Source organism: Xenopus tropicalis, chromosome 4 (assembly GCF_000004195.4).
Source record: "Xenopus tropicalis strain Nigerian chromosome 4, UCB_Xtro_10.0, whole genome shotgun sequence".
NCBI classification, from domain to species: Eukaryota; Metazoa; Chordata; class Amphibia; order Anura; family Pipidae; genus Xenopus; species Xenopus tropicalis.
The window spans coordinates 37,448,209-37,475,423 of NC_030680.2; the positions used below are offsets into that span (position 1 = coordinate 37,448,209).

The following is a 27,215-nucleotide window of genomic DNA, read 5'->3' on the forward strand; positions in this document are numbered from 1 at the left end:
CTTTTACGTTCAGTCATTTCGTATAGGGACTTTATATGGCCCATTCAAATGGGCTCAACAAATATCAGAGTCAAACATCTGCACCTTTCTCCTTGGGGGTCACAGGTGTAGAGTGTTTTCGAGTGATTTCCAACAGCAAGACTTCTCTATAAAAGCGGGGTTAGAATTTGCAGTGTGGCTTTTCATGAAATCTTGGGCTGCTTTGGATCTATGCCTGGCAAGCTTAAGATGTGGGCAGCATGGCGGGAAATCAGCAAATAAAGAGGCGACAATGGCAGAATACCTTCTTTGCTTCTGTGTACAGGCAGCATTAAGCGTGGCGTTTCATTAATCTTGGCCTGGATTGGAGCCATGCCTCGCAACCTTAAGACTTTGCAGCGTGGCAGGAAATGAACAAATTTTGAGCTGAGAATGTCAGGGTGAAGAAAGGCGCAACTCGTCCTTTGCTCAAAGTTGGCACCGATGCCTAATCATGAGATGATACACGCAAACAAAAGTCGAAATACCAGCTAAAAGTGAAGGGCCGCACGGGTGCAAACGCCGGCTTCCGCACAGAGGCCACCTTGCGTGGCTTTCAGGCCGGTTAGCTCAGTTGGTTAGAGCGTGGTGCTAATAACGCCAAGGTCGCGGGTTCGATCCCCGTACGGGCCATGCTGCCTCTTTGCCTTTCTTAACCTATTTCTCGTTGCTCAACCGAACTGCCGTCGTAACTTTGGGTCAATGCATGGGCTCCAGAAGAATTGCCTTTTTTTACGGAGTTCTTTTGTCAGCCACTTCACAACCTTTTGTTTTCAGGAAAGCTGTTACATGTAAAGTGACAGTTCCTTTTTCAGGTTTGAAATGAGCTTCGGTGGGAATTACCTGGACTTGTGCTGCAAAAGGCAGTCTGAAGGGTGAGCCCCTATCACGCACCTCTCTGGCTTCAAGAAGGCTTACTATCCCAAGAAGCAGAAAAGTCCTAGCCGAGGGGAAGAGCCTTTGGAGTAGTATAAGCACAGGAGGCTCACGCAGGGATGCAGGCGGCTGACCACGGCTCATTGGCAAGGCCTTTCTTTCGGCATCGGTACGTACGTTTCACTTACAGTGTGCACGGATTTCTGCAGTGGCGAAAGCAAGCCAGCTCTGCCTGTGTAAAACCGAGGCAGGTTCCACCGAGATTTGAACTCGGATCGCTGGATTCAGAGTCCAGAGTGCTAACCATTACACCATGGAACCAAGACATGCAGAAGGCTGCCCTGCAGCAGCGTGGCAAGCGCAAATCGTTGTAAAAAAAATCTTCCAAGATAGGACCAATCTTCAAACAGGCTTTTTAAAATCTTTTTCTTAAATGTGGAAGTAACACGCAGTTTTTTTGCTTTATTCCTCAGTCTCGGCCTTTTTTGGAACCACTCTCCATCTTGTCAAGGCAGTGGAGGGTCTTGGGGCTGTGCGAGCGGTCGACCGCTGAAGGAGTTGCTGATTTTGGGAGAGCAGAAGGCAAGGCGGCGGACTGCGAAAAGCCATCCCAGGTTCCACCGAGATTTGAACTCGGATCGCTGGATTCAGAGTCCAGAGTGCTAACCATTACACCATGGAACCAACGCACGATCGGCATGCCTCCGGAAGCGTGAGTGTCGTAGATGGTCGTGCAAACAAATTGGCACAGAAACCATGGAGTTTGGCACAAGTGAATTTCCTTACAACACGGAATTCTAAACAACGGCAGCCTGGTATTTGGACTGCCCTTCTTTGGAACCATTAGGACTTGGCCCGATTCTTCAGAAAAGGAAACGCGTGGATTAGAGGGTATAAGAAGGAGTCCTTTGGTGTGCTTTGTGAAGAGGACCAAGCGGCTGCTTTCCCGTCATGGTTAGGTCGTCCCCCTCTTATCCTGATCCAGAACGCAGGTGGCTGACCACTGTACGAGTTGCAGCTGAGCACTGGGACGGTTCTTCCAGTGAGGTCGTTGGCTGCTTGACGGATGAATGCGCTTTGGCATAGCTAATTGCTGTTCACTGGAATCTGAAAAATGGTGGAAGGTTCCACCGAGATTTGAACTCGGATCGCTGGATTCAAAGTCCAGAGTGCTAACCATTACACCATGGAACCGCGGCGCGCATTCTCTGTACCGTCCGTGCCGAAGGGCAGTAGGGTCAGCTTCTGTTACAAAAGGTTTCTTTGTGCCGGGTTTTCTGCTTGTAGATCTATTTTAAACAAGACCTGCGTATTGAAGCACCCGCGGCGGAGGGACCAAGAACACACTTGCGACCAAGGTGAAATCCCCGGAGCGGCTTCACGATAGCATATTTTCTTGCTGCCACAAAGCACGGCACCGGCTTCTTTTACGTTCAGTCATTTCGTATAGGGACTTTATATGGCCCATTCAAATGGGCTCAACAAATATCAGAGTCAAACATCTGCACCTTTCTCCTTGGGGGTCACAGGTGTAGAGTGTTTTCGAGTGATTTCCAACAGCAAGACTTCTCTATAAAAGCGGGGTTAGAATTTGCAGTGTGGCTTTTCATGAAATCTTGGGCTGCTTTGGATCTATGCCTGGCAAGCTTAAGATGTGGGCAGCATGGCGGGAAATCAGCAAATAAAGAGGCGACAATGGCAGAATACCTTCTTTGCTTCTGTGTACAGGCAGCATTAAGCGTGGCGTTTCATTAATCTTGGCCTGGATTGGAGCCATGCCTCGCAACCTTAAGACTTTGCAGCGTGGCAGGAAATGAACAAATTTTGAGCTGAGAATGTCAGGGTGAAGAAAGGCGCAACTCGTCCTTTGCTCAAAGTTGGCACCGATGCCTAATCATGAGATGATACACGCAAACAAAAGTCGAAATACCAGCTAAAAGTGAAGGGCCGCACGGGTGCAAACGCCGGCTTCCGCACAGAGGCCACCTTGCGTGGCTTTCAGGCCGGTTAGCTCAGTTGGTTAGAGCGTGGTGCTAATAACGCCAAGGTCGCGGGTTCGATCCCCGTACGGGCCATGCTGCCTCTTTGCCTTTCTTAACCTATTTCTCGTTGCTCAACCGAACTGCCGTCGTAACTTTGGGTCAATGCATGGGCTCCAGAAGAATTGCCTTTTTTTACGGAGTTCTTTTGTCAGCCACTTCACAACCTTTTGTTTTCAGGAAAGCTGTTACATGTAAAGTGACAGTTCCTTTTTCAGGTTTGAAATGAGCTTCGGTGGGAATTACCTGGACTTGTGCTGCAAAAGGCAGTCTGAAGGGTGAGCCCCTATCACGCACCTCTCTGGCTTCAAGAAGGCTTACTATCCCAAGAAGCAGAAAAGTCCTAGCCGAGGGGAAGAGCCTTTGGAGTAGTATAAGCACAGGAGGCTCACGCAGGGATGCAGGCGGCTGACCACGGCTCATTGGCAAGGCCTTTCTTTTGGCATCGGTACGTACGTTTCACTTACAGTGTGCACGGATTTCTGCAGTGGCGAAAGCAAGCCAGCTCTGCCTGTGTAAAACCGAGGCAGGTTCCACCGAGATTTGAACTCGGATCGCTGGATTCAGAGTCCAGAGTGCTAACCATTACACCATGGAACCAAGACATGCAGAAGGCTGCCCTGCAGCAGCGTGGCAAGCGCAAATCGTTGTAAAAAAAATCTTCCAAGATAGGACCAATCTTCAAACAGGCTTTTTAAAATCTTTTTCTTAAATGTGGAAGTAACACGCAGTTTTTTTGCTTTATTCCTCAGTCTCGGCCTTTTTTGGAACCACTCTCCATCTTGTCAAGGCAGTGGAGGGTCTTGGGGCTGTGCGAGCGGTCGACCGCTGAAGGAGTTGCTGATTTTGGGAGAGCAGAAGGCAAGGCGGCGGACTGCGAAAAGCCATCCCAGGTTCCACCGAGATTTGAACTCGGATCGCTGGATTCAGAGTCCAGAGTGCTAACCATTACACCATGGAACCAACGCACGATCGGCATGCCTCCGGAAGCGTGAGTGTCGTAGATGGTCGTGCAAACAAATTGGCACAGAAACCATGGAGTTTGGCACAAGTGAATTTCCTTACAACACGGAATTCTAAACAACGGCAGCCTGGTATTTGGACTGCCCTTCTTTGGAACCATTAGGACTTGGCCCGATTCTTCAGAAAAGGAAACGCGTGGATTAGAGGGTATAAGAAGGAGTCCTTTGGTGTGCTTTGTGAAGAGGACCAAGCGGCTGCTTTCCCGTCATGGTTAGGTCGTCCCCCTCTTATCCTGATCCAGAACGCAGGTGGCTGACCACTGTACGAGTTGCAGCTGAGCACTGGGACGGTTCTTCCAGTGAGGTCGTTGGCTGCTTGACGGATGAATGCGCTTTGGCATAGCTAATTGCTGTTCACTGGAATCTGAAAAATGGTGGAAGGTTCCACCGAGATTTGAACTCGGATCGCTGGATTCAAAGTCCAGAGTGCTAACCATTACACCATGGAACCGCGGCGCGCATTCTCTGTACCGTCCGTGCCGAAGGGCAGTAGGGTCAGCTTCTGTTACAAAAGGTTTCTTTGTGCCGGGTTTTCTGCTTGTAGATCTATTTTAAACAAGACCTGCGTATTGAAGCACCCGCGGCGGAGGGACCAAGAACACACTTGCGACCAAGGTGAAATCCCCGGAGCGGCTTCACGATAGCATATTTTCTTGCTGCCACAAAGCACGGCACCGGCTTCTTTTACGTTCAGTCATTTCGTATAGGGACTTTATATGGCCCATTCAAATGGGCTCAACAAATATCAGAGTCAAACATCTGCACCTTTCTCCTTGGGGGTCACAGGTGTAGAGTGTTTTCGAGTGATTTCCAACAGCAAGACTTCTCTATAAAAGCGGGGTTAGAATTTGCAGTGTGGCTTTTCATGAAATCTTGGGCTGCTTTGGATCTATGCCTGGCAAGCTTAAGATGTGGGCAGCATGGCGGGAAATCAGCAAATAAAGAGGCGACAATGGCAGAATACCTTCTTTGCTTCTGTGTACAGGCAGCATTAAGCGTGGCGTTTCATTAATCTTGGCCTGGATTGGAGCCATGCCTCGCAACCTTAAGACTTTGCAGCGTGGCAGGAAATGAACAAATTTTGAGCTGAGAATGTCAGGGTGAAGAAAGGCGCAACTCGTCCTTTGCTCAAAGTTGGCACCGATGCCTAATCATGAGATGATACACGCAAACAAAAGTCGAAATACCAGCTAAAAGTGAAGGGCCGCACGGGTGCAAACGCCGGCTTCCGCACAGAGGCCACCTTGCGTGGCTTTCAGGCCGGTTAGCTCAGTTGGTTAGAGCGTGGTGCTAATAACGCCAAGGTCGCGGGTTCGATCCCCGTACGGGCCATGCTGCCTCTTTGCCTTTCTTAACCTATTTCTCGTTGCTCAACCGAACTGCCGTCGTAACTTTGGGTCAATGCATGGGCTCCAGAAGAATTGCCTTTTTTTACGGAGTTCTTTTGTCAGCCACTTCACAACCTTTTGTTTTCAGGAAAGCTGTTACATGTAAAGTGACAGTTCCTTTTTCAGGTTTGAAATGAGCTTCGGTGGGAATTACCTGGACTTGTGCTGCAAAAGGCAGTCTGAAGGGTGAGCCCCTATCACGCACCTCTCTGGCTTCAAGAAGGCTTACTATCCCAAGAAGCAGAAAAGTCCTAGCCGAGGGGAAGAGCCTTTGGAGTAGTATAAGCACAGGAGGCTCACGCAGGGATGCAGGCGGCTGACCACGGCTCATTGGCAAGGCCTTTCTTTCGGCATCGGTACGTACGTTTCACTTACAGTGTGCACGGATTTCTGCAGTGGCGAAAGCAAGCCAGCTCTGCCTGTGTAAAACCGAGGCAGGTTCCACCGAGATTTGAACTCGGATCGCTGGATTCAGAGTCCAGAGTGCTAACCATTACACCATGGAACCAAGACATGCAGAAGGCTGCCCTGCAGCAGCGTGGCAAGCGCAAATCGTTGTAAAAAAAATCTTCCAAGATAGGACCAATCTTCAAACAGGCTTTTTAAAATCTTTTTCTTAAATGTGGAAGTAACACGCAGTTTTTTTGCTTTATTCCTCAGTCTCGGCCTTTTTTGGAACCACTCTCCATCTTGTCAAGGCAGTGGAGGGTCTTGGGGCTGTGCGAGCGGTCGACCGCTGAAGGAGTTGCTGATTTTGGGAGAGCAGAAGGCAAGGCGGCGGACTGCGAAAAGCCATCCCAGGTTCCACCGAGATTTGAACTCGGATCGCTGGATTCAGAGTCCAGAGTGCTAACCATTACACCATGGAACCAACGCACGATCGGCATGCCTCCGGAAGCGTGAGTGTCGTAGATGGTCGTGCAAACAAATTGGCACAGAAACCATGGAGTTTGGCACAAGTGAATTTCCTTACAACACGGAATTCTAAACAACGGCAGCCTGGTATTTGGACTGCCCTTCTTTGGAACCATTAGGACTTGGCCCGATTCTTCAGAAAAGGAAACGCGTGGATTAGAGGGTATAAGAAGGAGTCCTTTGGTGTGCTTTGTGAAGAGGACCAAGCGGCTGCTTTCCCGTCATGGTTAGGTCGTCCCCCTCTTATCCTGATCCAGAACGCAGGTGGCTGACCACTGTACGAGTTGCAGCTGAGCACTGGGACGGTTCTTCCAGTGAGGTCGTTGGCTGCTTGACGGATGAATGCGCTTTGGCATAGCTAATTGCTGTTCACTGGAATCTGAAAAATGGTGGAAGGTTCCACCGAGATTTGAACTCGGATCGCTGGATTCAAAGTCCAGAGTGCTAACCATTACACCATGGAACCGCGGCGCGCATTCTCTGTACCGTCCGTGCCGAAGGGCAGTAGGGTCAGCTTCTGTTACAAAAGGTTTCTTTGTGCCGGGTTTTCTGCTTGTAGATCTATTTTAAACAAGACCTGCGTATTGAAGCACCCGCGGCGGAGGGACCAAGAACACACTTGCGACCAAGGTGAAATCCCCGGAGCGGCTTCACGATAGCATATTTTCTTGCTGCCACAAAGCACGGCACCGGCTTCTTTTACGTTCAGTCATTTCGTATAGGGACTTTATATGGCCCATTCAAATGGGCTCAACAAATATCAGAGTCAAACATCTGCACCTTTCTCCTTGGGGGTCACAGGTGTAGAGTGTTTTCGAGTGATTTCCAACAGCAAGACTTCTCTATAAAAGCGGGGTTAGAATTTGCAGTGTGGCTTTTCATGAAATCTTGGGCTGCTTTGGATCTATGCCTGGCAAGCTTAAGATGTGGGCAGCATGGCGGGAAATCAGCAAATAAAGAGGCGACAATGGCAGAATACCTTCTTTGCTTCTGTGTACAGGCAGCATTAAGCGTGGCGTTTCATTAATCTTGGCCTGGATTGGAGCCATGCCTCGCAACCTTAAGACTTTGCAGCGTGGCAGGAAATGAACAAATTTTGAGCTGAGAATGTCAGGGTGAAGAAAGGCGCAACTCGTCCTTTGCTCAAAGTTGGCACCGATGCCTAATCATGAGATGATACACGCAAACAAAAGTCGAAATACCAGCTAAAAGTGAAGGGCCGCACGGGTGCAAACGCCGGCTTCCGCACAGAGGCCACCTTGCGTGGCTTTCAGGCCGGTTAGCTCAGTTGGTTAGAGCGTGGTGCTAATAACGCCAAGGTCGCGGGTTCGATCCCCGTACGGGCCATGCTGCCTCTTTGCCTTTCTTAACCTATTTCTCGTTGCTCAACCGAACTGCCGTCGTAACTTTGGGTCAATGCATGGGCTCCAGAAGAATTGCCTTTTTTTACGGAGTTCTTTTGTCAGCCACTTCACAACCTTTTGTTTTCAGGAAAGCTGTTACATGTAAAGTGACAGTTCCTTTTTCAGGTTTGAAATGAGCTTCGGTGGGAATTACCTGGACTTGTGCTGCAAAAGGCAGTCTGAAGGGTGAGCCCCTATCACGCACCTCTCTGGCTTCAAGAAGGCTTACTATCCCAAGAAGCAGAAAAGTCCTAGCCGAGGGGAAGAGCCTTTGGAGTAGTATAAGCACAGGAGGCTCACGCAGGGATGCAGGCGGCTGACCACGGCTCATTGGCAAGGCCTTTCTTTCGGCATCGGTACGTACGTTTCACTTACAGTGTGCACGGATTTCTGCAGTGGCGAAAGCAAGCCAGCTCTGCCTGTGTAAAACCGAGGCAGGTTCCACCGAGATTTGAACTCGGATCGCTGGATTCAGAGTCCAGAGTGCTAACCATTACACCATGGAACCAAGACATGCAGAAGGCTGCCCTGCAGCAGCGTGGCAAGCGCAAATCGTTGTAAAAAAAATCTTCCAAGATAGGACCAATCTTCAAACAGGCTTTTTAAAATCTTTTTCTTAAATGTGGAAGTAACACGCAGTTTTTTTGCTTTATTCCTCAGTCTCGGCCTTTTTTGGAACCACTCTCCATCTTGTCAAGGCAGTGGAGGGTCTTGGGGCTGTGCGAGCGGTCGACCGCTGAAGGAGTTGCTGATTTTGGGAGAGCAGAAGGCAAGGCGGCGGACTGCGAAAAGCCATCCCAGGTTCCACCGAGATTTGAACTCGGATCGCTGGATTCAGAGTCCAGAGTGCTAACCATTACACCATGGAACCAACGCACGATCGGCATGCCTCCGGAAGCGTGAGTGTCGTAGATGGTCGTGCAAACAAATTGGCACAGAAACCATGGAGTTTGGCACAAGTGAATTTCCTTACAACACGGAATTCTAAACAACGGCAGCCTGGTATTTGGACTGCCCTTCTTTGGAACCATTAGGACTTGGCCCGATTCTTCAGAAAAGGAAACGCGTGGATTAGAGGGTATAAGAAGGAGTCCTTTGGTGTGCTTTGTGAAGAGGACCAAGCGGCTGCTTTCCCGTCATGGTTAGGTCGTCCCCCTCTTATCCTGATCCAGAACGCAGGTGGCTGACCACTGTACGAGTTGCAGCTGAGCACTGGGACGGTTCTTCCAGTGAGGTCGTTGGCTGCTTGACGGATGAATGCGCTTTGGCATAGCTAATTGCTGTTCACTGGAATCTGAAAAATGGTGGAAGGTTCCACCGAGATTTGAACTCGGATCGCTGGATTCAAAGTCCAGAGTGCTAACCATTACACCATGGAACCGCGGCGCGCATTCTCTGTACCGTCCGTGCCGAAGGGCAGTAGGGTCAGCTTCTGTTACAAAAGGTTTCTTTGTGCCGGGTTTTCTGCTTGTAGATCTATTTTAAACAAGACCTGCGTATTGAAGCACCCGCGGCGGAGGGACCAAGAACACACTTGCGACCAAGGTGAAATCCCCGGAGCGGCTTCACGATAGCATATTTTCTTGCTGCCACAAAGCACGGCACCGGCTTCTTTTACGTTCAGTCATTTCGTATAGGGACTTTATATGGCCCATTCAAATGGGCTCAACAAATATCAGAGTCAAACATCTGCACCTTTCTCCTTGGGGGTCACAGGTGTAGAGTGTTTTCGAGTGATTTCCAACAGCAAGACTTCTCTATAAAAGCGGGGTTAGAATTTGCAGTGTGGCTTTTCATGAAATCTTGGGCTGCTTTGGATCTATGCCTGGCAAGCTTAAGATGTGGGCAGCATGGCGGGAAATCAGCAAATAAAGAGGCGACAATGGCAGAATACCTTCTTTGCTTCTGTGTACAGGCAGCATTAAGCGTGGCGTTTCATTAATCTTGGCCTGGATTGGAGCCATGCCTCGCAACCTTAAGACTTTGCAGCGTGGCAGGAAATGAACAAATTTTGAGCTGAGAATGTCAGGGTGAAGAAAGGCGCAACTCGTCCTTTGCTCAAAGTTGGCACCGATGCCTAATCATGAGATGATACACGCAAACAAAAGTCGAAATACCAGCTAAAAGTGAAGGGCCGCACGGGTGCAAACGCCGGCTTCCGCACAGAGGCCACCTTGCGTGGCTTTCAGGCCGGTTAGCTCAGTTGGTTAGAGCGTGGTGCTAATAACGCCAAGGTCGCGGGTTCGATCCCCGTACGGGCCATGCTGCCTCTTTGCCTTTCTTAACCTATTTCTCGTTGCTCAACCGAACTGCCGTCGTAACTTTGGGTCAATGCATGGGCTCCAGAAGAATTGCCTTTTTTTACGGAGTTCTTTTGTCAGCCACTTCACAACCTTTTGTTTTCAGGAAAGCTGTTACATGTAAAGTGACAGTTCCTTTTTCAGGTTTGAAATGAGCTTCGGTGGGAATTACCTGGACTTGTGCTGCAAAAGGCAGTCTGAAGGGTGAGCCCCTATCACGCACCTCTCTGGCTTCAAGAAGGCTTACTATCCCAAGAAGCAGAAAAGTCCTAGCCGAGGGGAAGAGCCTTTGGAGTAGTATAAGCACAGGAGGCTCACGCAGGGATGCAGGCGGCTGACCACGGCTCATTGGCAAGGCCTTTCTTTCGGCATCGGTACGTACGTTTCACTTACAGTGTGCACGGATTTCTGCAGTGGCGAAAGCAAGCCAGCTCTGCCTGTGTAAAACCGAGGCAGGTTCCACCGAGATTTGAACTCGGATCGCTGGATTCAGAGTCCAGAGTGCTAACCATTACACCATGGAACCAAGACATGCAGAAGGCTGCCCTGCAGCAGCGTGGCAAGCGCAAATCGTTGTAAAAAAAATCTTCCAAGATAGGACCAATCTTCAAACAGGCTTTTTAAAATCTTTTTCTTAAATGTGGAAGTAACACGCAGTTTTTTTGCTTTATTCCTCAGTCTCGGCCTTTTTTGGAACCACTCTCCATCTTGTCAAGGCAGTGGAGGGTCTTGGGGCTGTGCGAGCGGTCGACCGCTGAAGGAGTTGCTGATTTTGGGAGAGCAGAAGGCAAGGCGGCGGACTGCGAAAAGCCATCCCAGGTTCCACCGAGATTTGAACTCGGATCGCTGGATTCAGAGTCCAGAGTGCTAACCATTACACCATGGAACCAACGCACGATCGGCATGCCTCCGGAAGCGTGAGTGTCGTAGATGGTCGTGCAAACAAATTGGCACAGAAACCATGGAGTTTGGCACAAGTGAATTTCCTTACAACACGGAATTCTAAACAACGGCAGCCTGGTATTTGGACTGCCCTTCTTTGGAACCATTAGGACTTGGCCCGATTCTTCAGAAAAGGAAACGCGTGGATTAGAGGGTATAAGAAGGAGTCCTTTGGTGTGCTTTGTGAAGAGGACCAAGCGGCTGCTTTCCCGTCATGGTTAGGTCGTCCCCCTCTTATCCTGATCCAGAACGCAGGTGGCTGACCACTGTACGAGTTGCAGCTGAGCACTGGGACGGTTCTTCCAGTGAGGTCGTTGGCTGCTTGACGGATGAATGCGCTTTGGCATAGCTAATTGCTGTTCACTGGAATCTGAAAAATGGTGGAAGGTTCCACCGAGATTTGAACTCGGATCGCTGGATTCAAAGTCCAGAGTGCTAACCATTACACCATGGAACCGCGGCGCGCATTCTCTGTACCGTCCGTGCCGAAGGGCAGTAGGGTCAGCTTCTGTTACAAAAGGTTTCTTTGTGCCGGGTTTTCTGCTTGTAGATCTATTTTAAACAAGACCTGCGTATTGAAGCACCCGCGGCGGAGGGACCAAGAACACACTTGCGACCAAGGTGAAATCCCCGGAGCGGCTTCACGATAGCATATTTTCTTGCTGCCACAAAGCACGGCACCGGCTTCTTTTACGTTCAGTCATTTCGTATAGGGACTTTATATGGCCCATTCAAATGGGCTCAACAAATATCAGAGTCAAACATCTGCACCTTTCTCCTTGGGGGTCACAGGTGTAGAGTGTTTTCGAGTGATTTCCAACAGCAAGACTTCTCTATAAAAGCGGGGTTAGAATTTGCAGTGTGGCTTTTCATGAAATCTTGGGCTGCTTTGGATCTATGCCTGGCAAGCTTAAGATGTGGGCAGCATGGCGGGAAATCAGCAAATAAAGAGGCGACAATGGCAGAATACCTTCTTTGCTTCTGTGTACAGGCAGCATTAAGCGTGGCGTTTCATTAATCTTGGCCTGGATTGGAGCCATGCCTCGCAACCTTAAGACTTTGCAGCGTGGCAGGAAATGAACAAATTTTGAGCTGAGAATGTCAGGGTGAAGAAAGGCGCAACTCGTCCTTTGCTCAAAGTTGGCACCGATGCCTAATCATGAGATGATACACGCAAACAAAAGTCGAAATACCAGCTAAAAGTGAAGGGCCGCACGGGTGCAAACGCCGGCTTCCGCACAGAGGCCACCTTGCGTGGCTTTCAGGCCGGTTAGCTCAGTTGGTTAGAGCGTGGTGCTAATAACGCCAAGGTCGCGGGTTCGATCCCCGTACGGGCCATGCTGCCTCTTTGCCTTTCTTAACCTATTTCTCGTTGCTCAACCGAACTGCCGTCGTAACTTTGGGTCAATGCATGGGCTCCAGAAGAATTGCCTTTTTTTACGGAGTTCTTTTGTCAGCCACTTCACAACCTTTTGTTTTCAGGAAAGCTGTTACATGTAAAGTGACAGTTCCTTTTTCAGGTTTGAAATGAGCTTCGGTGGGAATTACCTGGACTTGTGCTGCAAAAGGCAGTCTGAAGGGTGAGCCCCTATCACGCACCTCTCTGGCTTCAAGAAGGCTTACTATCCCAAGAAGCAGAAAAGTCCTAGCCGAGGGGAAGAGCCTTTGGAGTAGTATAAGCACAGGAGGCTCACGCAGGGATGCAGGCGGCTGACCACGGCTCATTGGCAAGGCCTTTCTTTCGGCATCGGTACGTACGTTTCACTTACAGTGTGCACGGATTTCTGCAGTGGCGAAAGCAAGCCAGCTCTGCCTGTGTAAAACCGAGGCAGGTTCCACCGAGATTTGAACTCGGATCGCTGGATTCAGAGTCCAGAGTGCTAACCATTACACCATGGAACCAAGACATGCAGAAGGCTGCCCTGCAGCAGCGTGGCAAGCGCAAATCGTTGTAAAAAAAATCTTCCAAGATAGGACCAATCTTCAAACAGGCTTTTTAAAATCTTTTTCTTAAATGTGGAAGTAACACGCAGTTTTTTTGCTTTATTCCTCAGTCTCGGCCTTTTTTGGAACCACTCTCCATCTTGTCAAGGCAGTGGAGGGTCTTGGGGCTGTGCGAGCGGTCGACCGCTGAAGGAGTTGCTGATTTTGGGAGAGCAGAAGGCAAGGCGGCGGACTGCGAAAAGCCATCCCAGGTTCCACCGAGATTTGAACTCGGATCGCTGGATTCAGAGTCCAGAGTGCTAACCATTACACCATGGAACCAACGCACGATCGGCATGCCTCCGGAAGCGTGAGTGTCGTAGATGGTCGTGCAAACAAATTGGCACAGAAACCATGGAGTTTGGCACAAGTGAATTTCCTTACAACACGGAATTCTAAACAACGGCAGCCTGGTATTTGGACTGCCCTTCTTTGGAACCATTAGGACTTGGCCCGATTCTTCAGAAAAGGAAACGCGTGGATTAGAGGGTATAAGAAGGAGTCCTTTGGTGTGCTTTGTGAAGAGGACCAAGCGGCTGCTTTCCCGTCATGGTTAGGTCGTCCCCCTCTTATCCTGATCCAGAACGCAGGTGGCTGACCACTGTACGAGTTGCAGCTGAGCACTGGGACGGTTCTTCCAGTGAGGTCGTTGGCTGCTTGACGGATGAATGCGCTTTGGCATAGCTAATTGCTGTTCACTGGAATCTGAAAAATGGTGGAAGGTTCCACCGAGATTTGAACTCGGATCGCTGGATTCAAAGTCCAGAGTGCTAACCATTACACCATGGAACCGCGGCGCGCATTCTCTGTACCGTCCGTGCCGAAGGGCAGTAGGGTCAGCTTCTGTTACAAAAGGTTTCTTTGTGCCGGGTTTTCTGCTTGTAGATCTATTTTAAACAAGACCTGCGTATTGAAGCACCCGCGGCGGAGGACCAAGAACACACTTGCGACCAAGGTGAAATCCCCGGAGCGGCTTCACGATAGCATATTTTCTTGCTGCCACAAAGCACGGCACCGGCTTCTTTTACGTTCAGTCATTTCGTATAGGGACTTTATATGGCCCATTCAAATGGGCTCAACAAATATCAGAGTCAAACATCTGCACCTTTCTCCTTGGGGGTCACAGGTGTAGAGTGTTTTCGAGTGATTTCCAACAGCAAGACTTCTCTATAAAAGCGGGGTTAGAATTTGCAGTGTGGCTTTTCATGAAATCTTGGGCTGCTTTGGATCTATGCCTGGCAAGCTTAAGATGTGGGCAGCATGGCGGGAAATCAGCAAATAAAGAGGCGACAATGGCAGAATACCTTCTTTGCTTCTGTGTACAGGCAGCATTAAGCGTGGCGTTTCATTAATCTTGGCCTGGATTGGAGCCATGCCTCGCAACCTTAAGACTTTGCAGCGTGGCAGGAAATGAACAAATTTTGAGCTGAGAATGTCAGGGTGAAGAAAGGCGCAACTCGTCCTTTGCTCAAAGTTGGCACCGATGCCTAATCATGAGATGATACACGCAAACAAAAGTCGAAATACCAGCTAAAAGTGAAGGGCCGCACGGGTGCAAACGCCGGCTTCCGCACAGAGGCCACCTTGCGTGGCTTTCAGGCCGGTTAGCTCAGTTGGTTAGAGCGTGGTGCTAATAACGCCAAGGTCGCGGGTTCGATCCCCGTACGGGCCATGCTGCCTCTTTGCCTTTCTTAACCTATTTCTCGTTGCTCAACCGAACTGCCGTCGTAACTTTGGGTCAATGCATGGGCTCCAGAAGAATTGCCTTTTTTTACGGAGTTCTTTTGTCAGCCACTTCACAACCTTTTGTTTTCAGGAAAGCTGTTACATGTAAAGTGACAGTTCCTTTTTCAGGTTTGAAATGAGCTTCGGTGGGAATTACCTGGACTTGTGCTGCAAAAGGCAGTCTGAAGGGTGAGCCCCTATCACGCACCTCTCTGGCTTCAAGAAGGCTTACTATCCCAAGAAGCAGAAAAGTCCTAGCCGAGGGGAAGAGCCTTTGGAGTAGTATAAGCACAGGAGGCTCACGCAGGGATGCAGGCGGCTGACCACGGCTCATTGGCAAGGCCTTTCTTTCGGCATCGGTACGTACGTTTCACTTACAGTGTGCACGGATTTCTGCAGTGGCGAAAGCAAGCCAGCTCTGCCTGTGTAAAACCGAGGCAGGTTCCACCGAGATTTGAACTCGGATCGCTGGATTCAGAGTCCAGAGTGCTAACCATTACACCATGGAACCAAGACATGCAGAAGGCTGCCCTGCAGCAGCGTGGCAAGCGCAAATCGTTGTAAAAAAAATCTTCCAAGATAGGACCAATCTTCAAACAGGCTTTTTAAAATCTTTTTCTTAAATGTGGAAGTAACACGCAGTTTTTTTGCTTTATTCCTCAGTCTCGGCCTTTTTTGGAACCACTCTCCATCTTGTCAAGGCAGTGGAGGGTCTTGGGGCTGTGCGAGCGGTCGACCGCTGAAGGAGTTGCTGATTTTGGGAGAGCAGAAGGCAAGGCGGCGGACTGCGAAAAGCCATCCCAGGTTCCACCGAGATTTGAACTCGGATCGCTGGATTCAGAGTCCAGAGTGCTAACCATTACACCATGGAACCAACGCACGATCGGCATGCCTCCGGAAGCGTGAGTGTCGTAGATGGTCGTGCAAACAAATTGGCACAGAAACCATGGAGTTTGGCACAAGTGAATTTCCTTACAACACGGAATTCTAAACAACGGCAGCCTGGTATTTGGACTGCCCTTCTTTGGAACCATTAGGACTTGGCCCGATTCTTCAGAAAAGGAAACGCGTGGATTAGAGGGTATAAGAAGGAGTCCTTTGGTGTGCTTTGTGAAGAGGACCAAGCGGCTGCTTTCCCGTCATGGTTAGGTCGTCCCCCTCTTATCCTGATCCAGAACGCAGGTGGCTGACCACTGTACGAGTTGCAGCTGAGCACTGGGACGGTTCTTCCAGTGAGGTCGTTGGCTGCTTGACGGATGAATGCGCTTTGGCATAGCTAATTGCTGTTCACTGGAATCTGAAAAATGGTGGAAGGTTCCACCGAGATTTGAACTCGGATCGCTGGATTCAAAGTCCAGAGTGCTAACCATTACACCATGGAACCGCGGCGCGCATTCTCTGTACCGTCCGTGCCGAAGGGCAGTAGGGTCAGCTTCTGTTACAAAAGGTTTCTTTGTGCCGGGTTTTCTGCTTGTAGATCTATTTTAAACAAGACCTGCGTATTGAAGCACCCGCGGCGGAGGGACCAAGAACACACTTGCGACCAAGGTGAAATCCCCGGAGCGGCTTCACGATAGCATATTTTCTTGCTGCCACAAAGCACGGCACCGGCTTCTTTTACGTTCAGTCATTTCGTATAGGGACTTTATATGGCCCATTCAAATGGGCTCAACAAATATCAGAGTCAAACATCTGCACCTTTCTCCTTGGGGGTCACAGGTGTAGAGTGTTTTCGAGTGATTTCCAACAGCAAGACTTCTCTATAAAAGCGGGGTTAGAATTTGCAGTGTGGCTTTTCATGAAATCTTGGGCTGCTTTGGATCTATGCCTGGCAAGCTTAAGATGTGGGCAGCATGGCGGGAAATCAGCAAATAAAGAGGCGACAATGGCAGAATACCTTCTTTGCTTCTGTGTACAGGCAGCATTAAGCGTGGCGTTTCATTAATCTTGGCCTGGATTGGAGCCATGCCTCGCAACCTTAAGACTTTGCAGCGTGGCAGGAAATGAACAAATTTTGAGCTGAGAATGTCAGGGTGAAGAAAGGCGCAACTCGTCCTTTGCTCAAAGTTGGCACCGATGCCTAATCATGAGATGATACACGCAAACAAAAGTCGAAATACCAGCTAAAAGTGAAGGGCCGCACGGGTGCAAACGCCGGCTTCCGCACAGAGGCCACCTTGCGTGGCTTTCAGGCCGGTTAGCTCAGTTGGTTAGAGCGTGGTGCTAATAACGCCAAGGTCGCGGGTTCGATCCCCGTACGGGCCATGCTGCCTCTTTGCCTTTCTTAACCTATTTCTCGTTGCTCAACCGAACTGCCGTCGTAACTTTGGGTCAATGCATGGGCTCCAGAAGAATTGCCTTTTTTTACGGAGTTCTTTTGTCAGCCACTTCACAACCTTTTGTTTTCAGGAAAGCTGTTACATGTAAAGTGACAGTTCCTTTTTCAGGTTTGAAATGAGCTTCGGTGGGAATTACCTGGACTTGTGCTGCAAAAGGCAGTCTGAAGGGTGAGCCCCTATCACGCACCTCTCTGGCTTCAAGAAGGCTTACTATCCCAAGAAGCAGAAAAGTCCTAGCCGAGGGGAAGAGCCTTTGGAGTAGTATAAGCACAGGAGGCTCACGCAGGGAATGCAGGCGGCTGACCACGGCTCATTGGCAAGGCCTTTCTTTCGGCATCGGTACGTACGTTTCACTATACAGTGTGCACGGATTTCTGCAGTGGCGAAAGCAAGCCAGCTCTGCCTGTGTAAAACCGAGGCAGGTTCCACCGAGATTTGAACTCGGATCGCTGGATTCAGAGTCCAGAGTGCTAAACCATTACACCATGGAACCAAGACATGCAGAAGGCTGCCCTGCAGCAGCGTGGCAAGCGCAAATCGTTGTAAAAAAAATCTTCCAAGATAGGACCAATCTTCAAACAGGCTTTTTAAATCTTTTTCTTAAATGTGGAAGTAACACGCAGTTTTTTTGCTTTTATTCCTCAGTCTCGGCCTTTTTTGGAACCACTCTCCATCTTGTCAAGGCAGTGGAGGGTCTTGGGGCTGTGCGAGCGGTCGACCGCTGAAGGAGTTGCTGATTTTGGGAGAGCAGAAGGCAAGGCGGCGGACTGCGAAAAAGCCATCCCAGGTTCCACCGAGATTTGAACTCGGATCGCTGGATTCAGAGTCCAGAGTGCTAACCATTACACCATGCGAACCAACGCACGATCGGCATGCCTCGCGGAAGCGTGAGTGTCGTAGATGGTCGTTGCAAACAAATTGGCACAGAAACCATGGAGTTTGGCACAAGTGAATTTCCTTACAACGACGGAATTCTAAACAACGGCAGCCTGGTATTTGGACTGCCCTTCTTTGGAACCATTAGGACTTGGCCCCGATTCTTCAGAAAAGGAAACGCGTCGCGATTAGAGGTATAAGAAGGAGTCCTTCTGGTGTGCTTTGTGAAGAGGACCAAGCGGCTGCTTTCCCCGTCATGGTTAGGTCGTCCCCCTCTTATCCTGAATCCAGAACGCAGGTGGCTGACCACTGTACGAGTTGCAGCTGAGCACTGGGACGGTTCTTCCAGTGAGGTCGTTGGCTGCTTGACGGATGAATGCGCTTTGGCATAGCTAATTGCTGTTCACTGGAATCTGGAAAAAATGGTGGAAGGTTCCACCGAGATTTGAACTCGGATCGCTGGATTCAAAGTCCAGAGTGCTAACCATTACACCATGGAACCGCGGCGCGCATTCTCTGTACCGTCGTGCCGAAGGGCAGTAGGGTCAGCTTCTGTTACAAAAGGTTCTTTGTGCCGGGTTTTCTGCTTGTAGATCTATTTTAAACAAGACCTGCGTATTGAAGCACCCGCGGCGGAGGACCAAGAACACACTTGCGACCAAGGTGAAATCCCCGGAGCGGCTTCACGATAGCATATTTCTTGCTGCCCACAAAGCACGGCACCGGCTTCTTTTACGTTCAGTCATTTCGTATAGGGACTTTATATGGCCCATTCAAATGGGCCTCAACAAATATCAGAGTCAAACATCTGCACCCTTTCTCCTTGGGGGTCACAGGTGTAGAGTGTTTTCGAGTGATTTCCAACAGCAAGACTTCTCTATAAAAGCGGGGTTAGAATTTGCAGTGTGGCTTTTCATGAAATCTTGGGCTGCTTTGGATCTATGCCTGGCAAGCTTAAGATGTGGGCAGCATGGCGGGAAATCAGCAAATAAAGAGGCGACAATGGCAGAATACCTTCTTTGCTTCTGTGTACAGGCAGCATTAAGCGTGGCGTTTCATTAATCTTGGCCTGGATTGGAGCCATGCCTCGCAACCTTAAGACTTTGCAGCGTGGCAGGAAATGAACAAATTTTGAGCTGAGAATGTCAGGGTGAAGAAAGGCGCAACTCGTCCTTTGCTCCAAAGTTGGCACCGATGCCTAATCATGAGATGATACACGCAAACAAAAGTCGAAATACCAGCTAAAAGTGAAGGGCCGCACGGGTGCAAACGCCGGCTTCCGCACAGAGGCCACCTTGCGTGGCTTTCAGGCCGGTTAGCTCAGTTGGTTAGAGCGTGGTGCTAATAACGCCAAGGTCGCGGGTTCGATCCCCGTACGGGCCATGCTGCCTCTTTGCCTTTCTTAACCTATTTCTCGTTTGCTCAACCGAACTGCCGTCGTAACTTTGGTCAATGCATGGGCTCCAGAGAATTGCCTTTTTTTACGGAGTTCTTTTGTCAGCCACTTCACAACCTTTTGTTTTCAGGAAAGCTGTTACATGTAAAGTGACAGTTCCTTTTTCAGGTTTGAAATGAGCTTCGGTGGGAATTACCTGGACTTGTGCTGCAAAAGGCAGTCTGAAGGGTGAGCCCCTATCACGCACCTCTCTGGCTTCAAGAAGGCTTACTAATCCCAAGAAGCAGAAAAGTCCTAGCCGAGGGGAAGAGCCTTTGGAGTAGTATAAGCACCAGGAGGCTCACGCAGGGATGCAGGCGGCTGACCACGGCTCATTGGCAAGGCCTTTCTTTCGGCATCGGTACGTACGTTTCACTTACAGTGTGCACGGATTTCTGCAGTGGCGGAAAGCAAGCCAGCTCTGCCTGTGTAAAACCGAGGCAGGTCCACCCGAGATTTGAACTCGGATCGCTGGATTCAGAGTCCAGAGTGCTAACCATTACACCATGGAACCAAGACATGCAGAAGGCTGCCTGCAGCAGCGTGGCAAGCGCAAATCGTTGTAAAAAAAAATCTTCCAAGATAGGACCAATCTTCAAACAGGCTTTTTAAAATCTTTTTCTTAAATGTGGAAGTAACACGCAGTTTTTTTGCTTTATTCCTCAGTCTCGGCCTTTTTTGGAACCACTCTCCATCTTGTCAAGGCAGTGAGGGTCTTGGGGCTGTGCGAGCGGTCGAGCCGCTGAAGGAGTTGCTGATTTTGGGAGAGCAGAAGGCAAGGCGGCGGACTGCGAAAAGCCATCCCAGGTTCCACCGAGATTTGAACTCGGATCGCTGGATTCAGAGTCCAGAGTGCTAACCATTACACCATGGAACCAACGCACGATCGGCATGCCTCCGGAAGCGTGAGCGTCGTAGATGCGTCGTGCAAACAAATTGGCACAGAAACCATGGAGTTTGGCACAAGTGAATTTCCTTACAACACGGAATTCTAAACAACGGCAGCCTGGTATTTGGACTGCCCTTCTTTGGAACCATTAGGACTTGGCCCGATTCTTCAGAAAAGGAAACGCGTGGATTTAGAGGGTATAAGAAGGAGTCCTTTGGTGTGCTTTGTGAAGAGGACCAAGCGGCTGCTTTCCCGTCAATGGTTAGGTCGTCCCCCTCTTATCCTGATCCAGAACGCAGGTGGCTGACCACTGTACGAGTTGCAGCTGAGCAACTGGGACGGTTCTTCCAGTGAGGTCGTTGGCTGCTTGACGGATGAATGCGCTTTGGCATAGCTAATTGCTGTTCACTGGAATCTGAAAAGTGGTGGAAGGTTCCACCGAGATTTGAACTCGGATCGCTGGATTCAAAGTCCAGAGTGTTAACCATTACACCATGGAACCGCCGGCGCGCATTCTCTGTACCGTCCGTGCCGAAGGGCAGTAGGGTCAGCTTCTGTTACAAAGGTTTCTTTGTGCCGGGTTTTCTGCTTGTAGATCTATTTTAAACAAGACCTGCCGTATTGAAGCACCCGCGGCGGGAGGACCAAGAACATCACTTGCGACCAAAGTGAAATCCCGAGCGGCTTCACGATAGCATATTTTCTTGCTGCACAAAGCACCGGCACCGGCTTCTTTTACGTTCAGTCATTTCGTATAGGGGACTTTATATGGCCCATTCAAATGGGCTCAACAAATATCAGAGTCAAACATCCTGCACCTTTCTCCTTGGGGGTCACAGGTGTAGAGTGTTTTCGAGTGATTTCCAACAGCAAGACTTCTCTAATAAAAGCGGGGGTTAGAATTTGCAGTGTGGCTTTTCATGAAATCTTGGGCTGCTTTGGATCTATGCCTGGCAAGCTTAAGATGTGGGCAGCATGGCGGGAAAATCAGCAAATAAAGAGGCGACAATGGCAGAATACCTTCTTTGCTTCTGTGTACAGGCAGCATTAAGCGTGGCGTTTCATTAATCTTGGCCTGGATTGGAGCCATGCCTCGCAACCTTAAGACTTTGCAGCGTGGCAGGAAATGAACAAATTTTGAGCTGAGAATGTCAGGGTGAAGAAAGGCGCAACTCGTCTTTTGCTCAAAGTTGGCACCGATGCCTAATCATGAGATGATACACGCAAACAAAGTCGAAATACCAGCTAAAGTGAAGGGCCGCACGGGTGCAAACGCCGGCTTCCGCACAGAGGCCACCTTGCGTGGCTTTCAGGCCGGTTAGCTCAGTTGGTTAGAGCGTGGTGCTAATAACGCCAAGGTCGCGGGTTCGATCCCCGTACGGGCCAGCTGCCTCTTTGCCTTTCTTAACCTATTTCTCGTTGCTCAACCGAACTGCCGTCGTAACTTTGGGTCAATGCATGGGCTCCAGAAAGAATTGCCTTTTTTTACGGAGTTCTTTTGTCAGCCACTTCACAACCTTTTGTTTTCAGGAAAGCTGTTACATGTAAAGTGACAGTTCCTTTTCAGGTTTGAAATGAGCTTCGGTGGGAATTACCTGGACTTGTGCTGCAAAGGCAGTCTGAAGGGTGCAGCCCCTATCACGCACCTCTCTGGCTTCAAGAAGGCTTACATATCCAAGAAGCAGAAAAGTCCTAGCCGAGGGGAAGAGCCTTGGAGTAGTATAAGCACAGGAGGCTCACGCAGGGATGCAGGCGGCTGACCACGGCTCATTGGCAAGGCCTTTCTTTCGGCATCGGTACGTACGTTTCACTTACAGTGTGCACGGATTTCTGCAGTGGCGAAAGCAAGCCAGCTCTGCCTGTGTAAAACCGAGGCAGGTCTCCACCGAGATTTGAACTCGGATCGCTCGGATTCAGAGTCCAGAGTGCTAAACCATTACACCATGGAACCAAGACATGCAGAAGGCTGCCCTGCAGCAGCGTGGCAAGCGCAAATCGTTGTAAAAAAAATCTTCCAAGATAGGACCAATCTTCAAACAGGCTTTTTTAAAATCTTTTTCTAAATGTGGAAGTAACACGCAGTTTTTTTTGCTTTATTCCTCAGTCTCGGCCTTTTTTGGAACCATCTCCCATCTTGTCAAGGCAGTGGAGGGTCTTGGGCTGTTGGCGAGCGGTCGACCGCTGAAGGTAGTTGCTGATTTTGGTGAGAGCGAAGGCAAGCGGCGGACTGCGAAAAGCCATCCCAGGTTCCACCGAGATTTGAACTCGGATCGCTGGGATTCAGAGTCCAGAGTGCTAACGCATTACACCATGGAACCAACGCTACGATCGGCATGCCTCCGGAACGTGAGTGTCGTAGATGGTCGTGCAAACAAATTTGGCACAGAAACCATGGAGTTTGGCACAAGTGAATTTCCTTACAACACGGAATTCTAAACAACGGCAGCCTTGGTAAATTTGGACTGCCCTTCTTTGGAACCTTAGGATTTGGCCCGATTCTTCAGAAAAGGAAACGCGTGGATTAGAGGGTATAAGAAGGAGTCCTTGGTGTGCTTTGGAAGAGGACCAAGCGGCTGCTTTCCCGTCATGGTTAGGTTCGTCCCTCTTATCCTGATCCAGAACGCAGGTGGCTGACCACTGTACGAGTTGCAGCTGAGCACTGGGACGGTTCTTCCAGTGAGGTCGTTGGCTGCTTGACGGATGAATGGCTTTGGCATAGCTAATTGCTGTTCACTGGAATCTGAAAAATGGTGGAAGGTTCCACCGAGATTTGAACTCGGATCGCTGGATTCAAAGTCCAGAGTGCTAACCATTACACCATGGAACCCGGCGCGCATTCTCTGTACCGTCCGTGCGAAGGGCAGTAGGGTCAGCTTCTGTTACAAAAGGTTTCTTTGTGCCGGGTTTTCTGCTTGTAGATCTATTTTAAACAAGACCTGCGTATTGAAGCACCCGCGGCGGAGGGACCAGAACACACTTGGCGACCAAGGTGAAATCCCGGAGCGGCTTCACGATAGCATATTTTCTTGCTGCCACAAAGCACGGCACCGGCTTCTTTTACGTTCAGTCATTTCGTATAGGGACTTTATATGGCCCATTCAAATGGGCTCAACAAATATCAGAGTCAAACATCTGCACCTTTCTCCTTGGGGGTCACAGGTGTAGAGTGTTTTCGAGTGATTTTCCAACAGCAAGACTTCTCTATAAAAGGCGGGGTTAGATTTGCAGTGTGGCTTTTCATGAAATCTTGGGCTGCTTTGGATCTATGCCTGGCAAGCTTAAGATGTGGGCAGCATGGCGGGAAATCAGCAAATAAAGAGGCGACATGCAGAATACCTTCTTTGCTTCTGTGTACAGGCAGCATTAAGCGTGGCGTTTCATTAATCTTGGCCTGGATTGGAGCCATGCCTCGCAACCTTAAGACTTTGCAGCGTGGCAGGAAATGAACAAATTTTGAGCTGAGAATGTCAGGGTGAAGAAAGGCGCAACTCGTCCTTTGCTCAAAGTTGGCAACCGATGCCTAATCATGAGATGATACACGCAAACAAAAGTCGAAATACCAGCTAAAAGTGAAGGGCCCGCACGGGTGCAAACGCCGGCTTCCGCACAGAGGCCACTTGCGTGGCTTTCAGGCCGGTTAGCTCAGTTGTTAGAGCGTGTGCTAATAACGCCAAGGTCGCGGGGTTCGATCCCCGTACGGGCCATGCTGCCTCTTGCCTTTCTTAACCTATTTCTCGTTGCTCAACCGAACTGCCGTCGTAACTTTGGGTCATGCATGGGCTCTCCAGAAGAATTGCCTTTTTTTACGGAGTTCTTTTGTCAGCCACTTCACAACCTTTGTTTTCAGGAAAGCTGTTTACATGTAAAGTGACAGTTCCTTTTTCAGGTTTGAAATGAGCTTCGGTGGGAATTACCTGGACTTGTGCTGCAAAAGGCAGTCTGAAGGGTGAGCCCCCTATCACGCACCTCTCTGGCTTCAAGTAAGGCTTACTATCCCAAGAAAAGCAAGAAAAAGTCCTAGCCGAGGGGAAGAGCCTTTGGAGTAGTATAAGCACAGGAGGCTCACGCAGGGATGCAGGCGGCTGACCACGGCTCATTGGCAAGGCCTTTCTTTCGGCATCGGTACGTACGTTTCACTTACAGTGTGCACGGATTTCTGCAGTGGCGAAAGCAAGCCAGCTCTGCCTGTGTAAAACCGAGGCAGGTTCCACCGAGATTTGAACTCGGATCGCTGGATTCAGAGTCCAGAGTGCTAACCATTACACCATGAAACCAAGACATGCAGAAGGCTGCCCTGCAGCAGCGTGGCAAGCGCAATCGTTGTAAAAAAAATCTTCCAAGATAGGACAATCTTCAACCAGGCTTTTTAAAATCTTTTTCTTAAATGTGGAAGTAACAGCAGTTTTTTTGCTTTTATTCCTCAGTCTCGCCTTTTTTGGAACCACTCTCCATCTTGTCAAGGCTGTGAGGGTCTGGGGCTGTGCGAGCGGTCGACCGCTGAAGGAGTTGCTGATTTTGGGAGAGCAGAAGGCAAGGCGGCGGACTGCGAAGCCATCCCAGGTTCCACCGAGATTTGAACTCGGATCGCTGGATTCAGAGTCCAGAGTGCTAACCATTACACCATGGAACCAACGCACGATCGGCATGCCTCCGGAAGCGTGAGTGTCGTAGATGGTCGTGCAAACAAATTGGCACAGAAACCATGGAGTTTGGCACAAGTGAATTTCCTTACAACACGGAATTCTAAACAACGGCAGCCTGGTATTTGGACTGCCCTTCTTTGGAACCATTAGGACTTGGCCCGATTCTTAGAAAAGGAAACGCGTGGATTAGAGGGTATAAGAAGGAGTCCTTTGGTGTCTTTGTGAAGAGGACCAAGCGGCTGCTTTCCCGTCATGGTTAGGTCGTCCCCCTCTTATCCTGATCCAGAACGAGGTGGCTGACCACTGTACGAGTTGCAGCTGAGCACTGGGACGGTCTTCCAGTGAGGTCGTTGGCTGCTTGACGGATGAATGCGCTTTGGCATAGCTAATTGCTGTTCACTGGAATCTGAAAAATGGTGGAAGGTTCCACCGAGATTTGAACTCGGATCGCTGGATTCAAAGTCCAGAGTGCTAACCATTACACCATAGAAACGCGGCGCGCATTCTCTGTACCGTACGCAATATTTTTCTTGCTGCACAAAGCACGGGCACCGGCTTTCTTTTACGTTCAGTCATTTTCGTATAGGGACTTTATATGGCCCATTCAAATGGGCTCAACAAATATCAGAGTCAAACATCTGCACCTTTCTCCTTGGGGGTCACAGGTGTAGAGTGTTTTCGAGTGATTTCCAACAGCAAGACTTCTCTATAAAAGCGGGGTTAGAATTTGCAGTGTGGCTTTTCATGAAATCTTGGGCTGCTTTGGATCTATGCCTGGCAAGCTTAAGATGTGGGCAGCATGGCGGGAAATCAGCAAATAAAGAGGCGACAATGGCAGAATACCTTCTTTGCTTCTGTGTACAGGCAGCATTAAGCGTGGCGTTTCATTAATCTTGGCCTGGATTGGAGCCATGCCTCGCAACCTTAAGACTTTGCAGCGTGGCAGGAATGAACAAATTTTGAGCTGAGAATGTCAGGGTGAAGAAAGGCGCAACTCGTCCTTTGCTCAGTTGGCACCGATGCCTAATCATGAGATGATACACGCAAACAAAAGTCAAAATACCAGCTAAAGTGAAGGGCCGCACGGGTGCAAACGCCGGCTTCCGCACAGAGGCCACCTTGCGTGGCTTTCAGGCCGGTTAGCTCAGTTGGTTAGAGCGTGGTGCTAATAAGCCAAGGTCGCGGGTTCGATCCCCGTACGGGCCATGCTGCCTCTTTGCCTTTCTTAACCTATTTCTCGTTGCTCAACCGAACTGCCGTCGTAACTTTGGTCAATGCATGGTGCAGGAGGAGGGAATTATGGGGATTTTGTTTACAGAGCTCAGTGTTTTTTTTTTGCTTTAAACTTTTGATCAATCTGAATAGGCAAAATATGGGATACTTAAGGGCACTATGGAGAGAACTTTATTGCCTTTCCTTAAACACCAGGAGGTCATTTATCAAATTCTCATGTTAATGGTTTTCGAGGTTTTGGAAAACCCAAGTGATTTCATTAAAACAGTCTTTAAAAAGCCTTTAAAAAAAAGTGGATCAATAAAAGTGGAATAAATATGAAAAACACACAATCTCTCACATTTTTTCAACAAATAGAGCATCCGAAAAATCGGAAAACTTCTGTACCCTGAGCAATGAAGATCCTTCAGTTGGAAAGGAGAAAAATGGCAATACCAAGACGTCAATGCTTTTGCAGTGAGCAGTAGGAGGAAGAAAAAACACCTATTGATTTTAATGCATTTGGTTGAGAAAAACATAAGAAAAAAATGCCCTTTGACTTTATCGTATTTGGAGTGAGAAAAAAAGTTGCACTTGGAAAAAAGTTGTGCATCTTGCAATTTTTTACTATTATGTGTATTTCTCAGTAGCAGCGCAATTTTTTTGGTGAAGCAAAATGGGACGGATTTGCTCATTACTACTTCAGCTTCAGCTTTTAGATGACATAATAATGGCAATATAAAAAATAGAAATGAACGTAAACTGCAACCGCTAGTGAGACAATGAGTAAGTTTACATCAATTCCAGTTTTTGGCCTAGATCCCCTTTTGCCACCGATATGCAACATAGGATCAAATGCAAGCTACTGTTTTATAATACTGAGAAAAGGGAAATTGCTTAAAAAAACCTTTAAATTATGTGCCTAAAATGGACTCTATGGGAGATGGTCTGTAATTTGGAGCTTTAACAGGTTCCAGATAAGGGGCCCATACTTGTATATAAAAACACAACAAAGGAAAAATGTTCAAACTAATAGGATTTTAATTGTTTTAGTTTATTATATTATCAGTGGAAAGTGACGCAGTATTTATACAGCTTGTGGGCCATTGTAAAAGTACCTATTAACCAGAACATACAAAAATGCACATGTACAGAAAAAAAATGGTAATACTGTCAATAAAGTTTACTAAAGGGACAGATTTTATTAACA

The 27,215-nt window shown here is 49.0% G+C and overlaps 41 non-coding genes across 41 annotated transcripts; 10 read left to right on the top strand and 31 right to left on the bottom strand.

The window, feature by feature from the left end:
• Positions 1-577: 577 nt before the first annotated feature.
• trnai-aau lies at positions 578-651 on the top strand. The gene has a single exon. It is a non-coding gene; the product is annotated as a tRNA-Ile (tRNA).
• Positions 652-1,143: 492 nt separating this feature from the next.
• trnaq-cug lies at positions 1,144-1,215 on the bottom strand. Its single transcript has one exon. It is a non-coding gene; the product is annotated as a tRNA-Gln (tRNA).
• Positions 1,216-1,506: 291 nt separating this feature from the next.
• Positions 1,507-1,578, bottom strand: trnaq-cug. The gene has a single exon. It is a non-coding gene; the product is annotated as a tRNA-Gln (tRNA).
• Positions 1,579-2,016: 438 nt separating this feature from the next.
• Positions 2,017-2,088, bottom strand: trnaq-uug. The gene has a single exon. It is a non-coding gene; the product is annotated as a tRNA-Gln (tRNA).
• An 807-nt stretch (positions 2,089-2,895) lies between these two features.
• On the top strand, positions 2,896-2,969 carry trnai-aau. The gene has a single exon. It is a non-coding gene; the product is annotated as a tRNA-Ile (tRNA).
• Positions 2,970-3,461: 492 nt separating this feature from the next.
• trnaq-cug lies at positions 3,462-3,533 on the bottom strand. The gene has a single exon. It is a non-coding gene; the product is annotated as a tRNA-Gln (tRNA).
• Positions 3,534-3,824: 291 nt separating this feature from the next.
• trnaq-cug lies at positions 3,825-3,896 on the bottom strand. The gene has a single exon. It is a non-coding gene; the product is annotated as a tRNA-Gln (tRNA).
• A 438-nt stretch (positions 3,897-4,334) lies between these two features.
• Positions 4,335-4,406, bottom strand: trnaq-uug. Its single transcript has one exon. It is a non-coding gene; the product is annotated as a tRNA-Gln (tRNA).
• An 807-nt stretch (positions 4,407-5,213) lies between these two features.
• Positions 5,214-5,287, top strand: trnai-aau. Its single transcript has one exon. It is a non-coding gene; the product is annotated as a tRNA-Ile (tRNA).
• Positions 5,288-5,779: 492 nt separating this feature from the next.
• trnaq-cug lies at positions 5,780-5,851 on the bottom strand. The gene has a single exon. It is a non-coding gene; the product is annotated as a tRNA-Gln (tRNA).
• A 291-nt stretch (positions 5,852-6,142) lies between these two features.
• Positions 6,143-6,214, bottom strand: trnaq-cug. Its single transcript has one exon. It is a non-coding gene; the product is annotated as a tRNA-Gln (tRNA).
• Positions 6,215-6,652: 438 nt separating this feature from the next.
• trnaq-uug lies at positions 6,653-6,724 on the bottom strand. Its single transcript has one exon. It is a non-coding gene; the product is annotated as a tRNA-Gln (tRNA).
• Positions 6,725-7,531: 807 nt separating this feature from the next.
• On the top strand, positions 7,532-7,605 carry trnai-aau. The gene has a single exon. It is a non-coding gene; the product is annotated as a tRNA-Ile (tRNA).
• Positions 7,606-8,097: 492 nt separating this feature from the next.
• On the bottom strand, positions 8,098-8,169 carry trnaq-cug. Its single transcript has one exon. It is a non-coding gene; the product is annotated as a tRNA-Gln (tRNA).
• Positions 8,170-8,460: 291 nt separating this feature from the next.
• trnaq-cug lies at positions 8,461-8,532 on the bottom strand. Its single transcript has one exon. It is a non-coding gene; the product is annotated as a tRNA-Gln (tRNA).
• Positions 8,533-8,970: 438 nt separating this feature from the next.
• On the bottom strand, positions 8,971-9,042 carry trnaq-uug. The gene has a single exon. It is a non-coding gene; the product is annotated as a tRNA-Gln (tRNA).
• An 807-nt stretch (positions 9,043-9,849) lies between these two features.
• trnai-aau lies at positions 9,850-9,923 on the top strand. The gene has a single exon. It is a non-coding gene; the product is annotated as a tRNA-Ile (tRNA).
• Positions 9,924-10,415: 492 nt separating this feature from the next.
• On the bottom strand, positions 10,416-10,487 carry trnaq-cug. The gene has a single exon. It is a non-coding gene; the product is annotated as a tRNA-Gln (tRNA).
• Positions 10,488-10,778: 291 nt separating this feature from the next.
• trnaq-cug lies at positions 10,779-10,850 on the bottom strand. Its single transcript has one exon. It is a non-coding gene; the product is annotated as a tRNA-Gln (tRNA).
• A 438-nt stretch (positions 10,851-11,288) lies between these two features.
• On the bottom strand, positions 11,289-11,360 carry trnaq-uug. The gene has a single exon. It is a non-coding gene; the product is annotated as a tRNA-Gln (tRNA).
• Positions 11,361-12,167: 807 nt separating this feature from the next.
• trnai-aau lies at positions 12,168-12,241 on the top strand. Its single transcript has one exon. It is a non-coding gene; the product is annotated as a tRNA-Ile (tRNA).
• A 492-nt stretch (positions 12,242-12,733) lies between these two features.
• On the bottom strand, positions 12,734-12,805 carry trnaq-cug. The gene has a single exon. It is a non-coding gene; the product is annotated as a tRNA-Gln (tRNA).
• Positions 12,806-13,096: 291 nt separating this feature from the next.
• Positions 13,097-13,168, bottom strand: trnaq-cug. Its single transcript has one exon. It is a non-coding gene; the product is annotated as a tRNA-Gln (tRNA).
• A 438-nt stretch (positions 13,169-13,606) lies between these two features.
• trnaq-uug lies at positions 13,607-13,678 on the bottom strand. The gene has a single exon. It is a non-coding gene; the product is annotated as a tRNA-Gln (tRNA).
• An 806-nt stretch (positions 13,679-14,484) lies between these two features.
• On the top strand, positions 14,485-14,558 carry trnai-aau. The gene has a single exon. It is a non-coding gene; the product is annotated as a tRNA-Ile (tRNA).
• Positions 14,559-15,050: 492 nt separating this feature from the next.
• Positions 15,051-15,122, bottom strand: trnaq-cug. Its single transcript has one exon. It is a non-coding gene; the product is annotated as a tRNA-Gln (tRNA).
• A 291-nt stretch (positions 15,123-15,413) lies between these two features.
• Positions 15,414-15,485, bottom strand: trnaq-cug. The gene has a single exon. It is a non-coding gene; the product is annotated as a tRNA-Gln (tRNA).
• A 438-nt stretch (positions 15,486-15,923) lies between these two features.
• On the bottom strand, positions 15,924-15,995 carry trnaq-uug. Its single transcript has one exon. It is a non-coding gene; the product is annotated as a tRNA-Gln (tRNA).
• An 807-nt stretch (positions 15,996-16,802) lies between these two features.
• trnai-aau lies at positions 16,803-16,876 on the top strand. Its single transcript has one exon. It is a non-coding gene; the product is annotated as a tRNA-Ile (tRNA).
• A 494-nt stretch (positions 16,877-17,370) lies between these two features.
• On the bottom strand, positions 17,371-17,443 carry trnaq-cug. The gene has a single exon. It is a non-coding gene; the product is annotated as a tRNA-Gln (tRNA).
• A 292-nt stretch (positions 17,444-17,735) lies between these two features.
• Positions 17,736-17,808, bottom strand: trnaq-cug. The gene has a single exon. It is a non-coding gene; the product is annotated as a tRNA-Gln (tRNA).
• A 448-nt stretch (positions 17,809-18,256) lies between these two features.
• trnaq-uug lies at positions 18,257-18,328 on the bottom strand. Its single transcript has one exon. It is a non-coding gene; the product is annotated as a tRNA-Gln (tRNA).
• Positions 18,329-19,135: 807 nt separating this feature from the next.
• trnai-aau lies at positions 19,136-19,209 on the top strand. The gene has a single exon. It is a non-coding gene; the product is annotated as a tRNA-Ile (tRNA).
• Positions 19,210-19,703: 494 nt separating this feature from the next.
• On the bottom strand, positions 19,704-19,775 carry trnaq-cug. Its single transcript has one exon. It is a non-coding gene; the product is annotated as a tRNA-Gln (tRNA).
• A 291-nt stretch (positions 19,776-20,066) lies between these two features.
• On the bottom strand, positions 20,067-20,138 carry trnaq-cug. Its single transcript has one exon. It is a non-coding gene; the product is annotated as a tRNA-Gln (tRNA).
• A 442-nt stretch (positions 20,139-20,580) lies between these two features.
• Positions 20,581-20,652, bottom strand: trnaq-uug. The gene has a single exon. It is a non-coding gene; the product is annotated as a tRNA-Gln (tRNA).
• An 810-nt stretch (positions 20,653-21,462) lies between these two features.
• On the top strand, positions 21,463-21,536 carry trnai-aau. Its single transcript has one exon. It is a non-coding gene; the product is annotated as a tRNA-Ile (tRNA).
• Positions 21,537-22,905: 1,369 nt separating this feature from the next.
• Positions 22,906-22,977, bottom strand: trnaq-uug. Its single transcript has one exon. It is a non-coding gene; the product is annotated as a tRNA-Gln (tRNA).
• Positions 22,978-24,352: 1,375 nt separating this feature from the next.
• Positions 24,353-24,424, bottom strand: trnaq-cug. Its single transcript has one exon. It is a non-coding gene; the product is annotated as a tRNA-Gln (tRNA).
• A 284-nt stretch (positions 24,425-24,708) lies between these two features.
• Positions 24,709-24,780, bottom strand: trnaq-cug. Its single transcript has one exon. It is a non-coding gene; the product is annotated as a tRNA-Gln (tRNA).
• A 434-nt stretch (positions 24,781-25,214) lies between these two features.
• On the bottom strand, positions 25,215-25,286 carry trnaq-uug. Its single transcript has one exon. It is a non-coding gene; the product is annotated as a tRNA-Gln (tRNA).
• Between the last annotated feature and the right edge of the window lie 1,929 nt (positions 25,287-27,215).